The sequence below is a fragment of the Sparus aurata genome, chromosome 21 (genome assembly GCF_900880675.1).
Source record: "Sparus aurata chromosome 21, fSpaAur1.1, whole genome shotgun sequence".
NCBI lineage: Eukaryota > Metazoa > Chordata > Actinopteri > Spariformes > Sparidae > Sparus > Sparus aurata.
The window spans coordinates 26,653,130-26,659,129 of NC_044207.1; the positions used below are offsets into that span (position 1 = coordinate 26,653,130).

The following is a 6,000-nucleotide window of genomic DNA, read 5'->3' on the forward strand; positions in this document are numbered from 1 at the left end:
TGCAGGCTACAGCTGGGTCAGCGGAAAATAAGATTTAATGTGGCCCACCAGGTGTTCTTGGCGGAGGAAAGAGAAAACATTCAAATAATTATAAATATGTTTTATGTTTTGCGAGGTGAAATGTTCTTTTAATTTACGTTGGAATGTCAGTCGACTAAGAGAACTTGGAATCCCGGTACCATTTTTGCATCTTACCAACACAAAAAAGAAGGTGTTTTGCTTTTCGAACACGGCCGACCGTTTAAGTTTCAGATTGTGATTCCTTGTTTTTTTTTTTTTGGCCCGACCATGAAGGTTAATCCATTCGTCACTTAACAACACCGGGGTTGTAAAATGAAACTGTGTTTATTAAGTCTCAGTGCCAAAACGAACGTGTTTAAGCGGTCCATTCGAAGAAGCGTGATGGTACGGCGGGGAACGCTGCTGTATCTTTCGACCGGATGGCGGCAGACAGGTGGGTGACGTCTTTAAGCGTCCTTTGGGCTCTGAGCAGACGTCTCACTGCAATACAACACGATACAACGGCTCTGACAGATTAGTAAGAAAAGGTTGCACACGACAAACACGGATCCAGTTCTTGTGTTTAGGCTTTCGTGAGGCTTCATCCTACTGCATGAATCAAAACCGAACAAAAAAAAAATGTATTTTTTAATATTTTGCTGGATATATTTCGGGGCCCAGATAAATGTATCCAGCCCTCTCTGTGCATGCTCCGAGGAGATTTTCCCCTCCGTGACTTGAAAAATACTCTTGAGGACTTGTCAAGCGCTCGAAGCAAGGTGCACGGAATATTCTTCCGTTTGAACGTTCGCTGGCGGCTTACAGTACACTTCAAAGCAGGACGGTGCCCACTCTTCCTCCCGAGTTCTGATTAGGCAGTTTGTCTCCTGCTTTGTCAGCCATCTTGTCAGTCAGCCCTACCCTCCTAATGACTCCTGTCAGTCAGGGATGTAACTGTCAAACCGAGTCAATGGCTGCACTCCCTCCACCCATGATTGGATAATGAGCTGTGTGCATCAACACATTTAGCCATTTTCAGCGCTAAAACAAATGTCAGCCGGATGAAAGGGAAAAAAAAAAATCGTGCCTGTTGTCACGCGGCGCGCGGGGAACTTCTGCACAAGAGAGAACTCGGGGCCGGAAAAAAAGACAACTGCCAAATCTCATTGCGGAGGAGAAGGAGAAGAAGAAGAAGAAGAAGGAGGAGAAGAAGGAGGAGGAGGAGAGGAGGGAGCTGTTGAAATAGAGAGAAGGGTTGACCAGAGGACAGCGAGGCAGCAGCGGCGGCGGCGGCGGCGGTGGAGGTGGGGGAGGATGTGATGCCCTCTTTTGCATAAGGGGAGGAGAGGAAGAAGGGGGGGGGGGGAGGGGTGAAGAGGAAGGTGAAGATGTCTTCAGATGTGGCAGCTGTGATGAAAAGGGAGGCGAACGACGGAAGACAAGAGGTGGGGAAGGGAGGAAGAGGAGAGGTAGTGAAGGGGTGTGCATTATTCATCCCTGCTGACACATGAGAAATCTCTGATTCATCTGGAGAAGGGCATCAGTCAAGTCACAACCTATCTCTTAGGCTTCACTCATACGAGCACACGGGGACGGCAGCGACACACGCACACACACACACACACACGTGACACACATGACTTGGCAAATGGGTGAGAAAGGGATAATTATGGGTCTGACTCGCTTCAGAGACCCTCAACAACAGATTGAGAGGCATCTTTGCACAGGGAGGCTGCGGCACGCGCGTGTTTACTTCAACATGAATACAGGACAAAAAAAAAACTGTCTTCTTCAATCACGTGCGGCTCAGCAAAGGACGTCAAACAAGTCAGAACTGGACTGAAAGAGAGGCGGATTCAGACTCTTTAACAAACACGGCTGTGCGATGTGTTTTAAATCATATTACACGTTGTTATTTATTAATACCAAGCATTATTAGTGAGCGTGCGGCTGTACCTGGGAACGGAAAGGCTGTTTTTGTTGTTGTCTCTCGCATCCAGTTGATGCGATTCATTACATTCACACAGAACTCAGTCGTCCGCCGTACGTATTAAACACTAATTGCAGTTCAGTGGTTAAGTGGAGGCTGCAGGGTGTGCTTTTATTTGGATTCACGGTCGCAATATGATTCAAGTTCAACGGAGTGATTACTTTTTTGGTACACGGTTTTCCATCAGAATCGCAGAGGGTGTTAATTAGTCGAGGCCCGAACCAAACAAACATGTTTCCTCGCATCTGGAAGAACGAGGACTCGTAGGCCAGGGCTTCTCTGCGGCACGACAACATTTTTAATCGAGAAGCTGTTTCTTTTCACACGTTTAGCAAAATAAAAATGTTGGACGCTGCACTCGGCCGTGTTTTTCGGTAATAACTGGACTCATGGTGAAGCCCGGATGGGAAGGAAAACTGTGAATTGGAGGTTTTGGTTTTAAACTGATGTCTGATGATGCACCGAGTTGACTTCTGAATCATCTGACGTGATCATTTCTTGTGGCACAATATGAATTCACAACATGTGACTGTTGCGTGCTGGAATGGCTCGATTCAATCTTGGTGTTATCGTGGATTGTTGATCCTCGTGGATGTCATTGTTGGGGTAATCGCCAATTTCCTCACGCGAATGACTCGCGGAGGCCGTCCAGCTCGCTCACGTGCGGTTCTGCTGGTTTGCTGGTTCATTCTGAATCGGCTGAAACGTTGAACCGGATGTGTGTTTAAGTCAAAACCAACGGGGAGGTTTCTTTATCCTTTATTTGCGCAGGAAAAGCTTATAAGTCTGTTTTAGTGTGATCTCAGCTTTTATCATAAAGGTTTAATCATATTTTCACGATTGTTGGATAACACGGTGAATCACGGTTACGTTGGACGGGATAATCGTGACATGAAATCTTCATCTCGTCTCATGACTCACGATCAATCTTGGAGATAAAGAGGTTTTTTTTGGGTTTTTTTTTCCCGAAATCCAATACACACGTTTGTTTAGCTGATGTGAACACAGTAACAGCACACATAAAGCCATCAGAGTGACACACCGGGCGTCTACAACGGGAACTCAAACGCCTCCTTTTTTTGCAACATCTTAAAGCAGAATTGACTCACAATTCTTCATTTCAGCCGACAGAATTGCTGTTAAACTATAAAAGTGCGTGGTCATGTTTTACAGTTTGATTCCGCAAACAGATTTATATCCCTACTGGAGATGACGAACATCAGGAGAATCTCTGTTTGGACTATACGGTTTGATTAATAAATAAACATTAGTCATATTCGTATTCCTCCGTGGCCCTTCTGCTTTGTTAAACCGACTTGACATCAGTTTGAATATTTCCCACGAGACTGGGATTAGAGCTCTCTTGTTGTGGAGCAGATATACATTTTAACATCATAAAGCCATCCTTCTCACTCTACTGTTCTTATAATTTCCACCATGTTTGCCAGCCCCCTCATGGGTTCATTCCGCGCGCTGTACGCTTTTGTTTCCGGCCGCTCCGGAGTGAACGAGAAGAGAAGCGGAGCAGACAAAAGCGTACTGTTCGGGAAAAGGCTTTGAAAAGGTCAATTAATATCAATGCCGAGACAACAACAAAGTTTCTGTCTGCTTGTAATACAGGGGTGGGTGGGGGAGGCCGCGCTCCCCGGCATCAGAGCTGCCTGCCTTGACGTTCCCCTTCCTGCCAGCCTGACACGGGCCAACGGAGCTAATGGAGAGTCCTGACAAAAATCCATGAACATGTAGCATGTAACACAGGGGAGGGAAGAAAGACGGCGGAGCAGTTAGGGCAAAGCTGCAGCGAGAATCTGGGAATAAGACTTCAATGAGGCCTTTGACGTGAAACCAAAGCTGCTCCGCTGGGAGCCCGCGTCACCCGGCATATTCGAGTCGGGATGGATCTTACGCCGGTATCTGCTTGGAAAGAGCAGGAAACCACTGAGGCCCCGTGGTTGAACCCTGCGAAATGCTATTTAAGGGAGAACAGGCCATCACTGATTTCATAAGCGGCTGCTCCTGACAGTGCCTGGATGAATACCTGTGGGGCCGAGCGTCTCTGGGCTCAGTCGTATTTGATCTGAGACAGACAGACAGACGAGATTTTGCCGGCTGAATTACTCTGCTCCACCGTAATGACTTTTCCCCTGTCAAAATAATGTAAATATCCAGATCTCCAGTCCATGAAAGTATCTGGCTTGTGTTATTTCTGCCACCCCTTCAGTGGAGCTGACAGCCAGTGAAGGGAAAAAAAAAAAGAAAAAAATAAATATTCTAAAGAGAGGAATCCATGTGTAAAAATGCCTGATTAAAATAATTAGGGATGTGGAAATGGTCTGGAACAATAACCAGCAAACGCACGGTGCCCCAGGGAAAATCTCCCAACCCCCCCCCCCCCCCCCACCCCCATCTGTGCGCGAGGAAGGAAGACCTCCCTCGGATTCACCACGACAGTGCCGATTTTCCGGCTTTACGCAGGGGGCCACACAGCGCAGAAACACGCAAGAACCTAAACGGGCGTTTGGAGTGCACATGATTAAATCCCAAACAAGCGATAGCCCCTCGGAAAAAAAAAATGTGTCAGGGCGAATCCATGTATCGTTAAATTACACTCTGGCTGCGCGCTTGAGTGGCTGCGTTAACATCAAAATCCTGCTGCGTGTAATTATAGACGTTGGAGAGGACAACAGAACCTATATGTGCAGATGGGCTTGTTTTGAGTAGAAAGCCTGAGCGCAGCAGATGCAGCAGCCAGTCCATTGTCTAGAAAACAGTCTTGTTAAATAAGTCCCTCCGCTTTGGCACCTGGTGCCTTCCACGCCAAGCAACACCACTGAACGTATAGTCCGCCTGGGAGCCTCCTCAGAAGTGAGATATTAACATAAATGGATTTCTACTTTGACTGACTGAAGGACTTCCTCTTTTGTTCCTTCTTCTAAATATCCTTCACAGATCTACAGGATGCGAGGTGCCTTTTCTTTTCTTTTTTTTATTTTAATCCCTCTTCTCTTCTTCTACACCTGGAGGGCTGCCGCTGTAAAGGGCCATCACACACACACACACAAAAAAGCCACTTTAAAATGAGAGCGGATGAGGAACAAAAGGCTCTGCCAGTCTGCCCCCCAGTCCCCCATGCTGCCCAGCCAACAGTAAGCAGGGGGAGGAGGGATGAAGAGGGGGGTGGATGGTGGATGGTGGATGGTGGAGGTGGAGGAGGAGGAGGGGGGAGGAGGAGGACGCGCACTCACTCACTGGCAGCGCTGTTGCCAACCAGCCTGGTCTGCACAGCCCCGCGGTCTGATCCTCACCCAAAACCCGCTCGGAACAAAGTCTCAAGTGATGCTCAGATGAGAGAGAGTGAGGTGGAGAGAGAGAGGGGGAGAGAGGGAGGGAAAAGCACCAAGCGCACAGAAGCGGCCCTTGAGATGTGGAGATGAAGGGGTGAACGGTGAGATCTCACCCCCCGGCAGCAGAAGGTGAGATTTCATTAGTTCCCCTCAATATTTAAAAAAAAAAAAAAAAGGAGGGGTATTCGGCAAGTGCATATAGGTGTGGGTGGGGTGCACGGCGGTGTTAAAGGATGCTTGGTTACCTTGGTAGGAAGTGCTCCGTCTTCTCCGCTGTCCGCTCGGTTCATGTGGGTGGATTTGCAGCTGGAAGCTTCCTCGGAAACAGCGGGGGTGAATGTAATCCAGTGGCAGCAGAGCTCCACTCAGAGAAAGGTCTGCCTTTGTGGAGCGGGACGCATGCACGCATCGCCGGCGCTTCTTCTCTTCTGCCCCCCGCAACCGCACCGCGTCGCGACGCGCCGCACCGCACCGCACCGCCCTGTCCGGCTGTCGACCGACCGAGCTCTCGGGAACGCAGCGGGTCACGGCTGCTCCTCAGCCCTTTTGTCGGGAGAGCATTGCTGGTCGGGCGGCCTCAGATACTGCTGGTTGATGTCATTGATACTCCCTGCCTCCTTCCTTAATGCCCTCCTCCTTCCCTCTCCTCTCCTCCCCCTCCCAGCT

The 6,000-nt window shown here is 48.8% G+C and overlaps 1 protein-coding gene across 11 annotated transcripts in view; it reads right to left on the reverse strand.

Moving 5' to 3' along the window:
* The window catches only part of ptprsb (protein tyrosine phosphatase receptor type Sb), a 76,709-nt gene extending 70,709 nt beyond the window's left edge, over nt 1-6,000 (reverse strand). For 9 of the 11 annotated variants that reach the window (XM_030402829.1, XM_030402831.1, XM_030402826.1 and 6 more), the window contains exon 1: nt 5,580-5,996. The gene's annotated coding sequence lies outside the window, so the exon portion shown is untranslated. Of the gene's footprint in view, nt 1-5,579 lie in introns of all 11 variants that reach the window. The other 2 variants (XM_030402830.1, XM_030402832.1) reach the window with 2 other exon arrangements.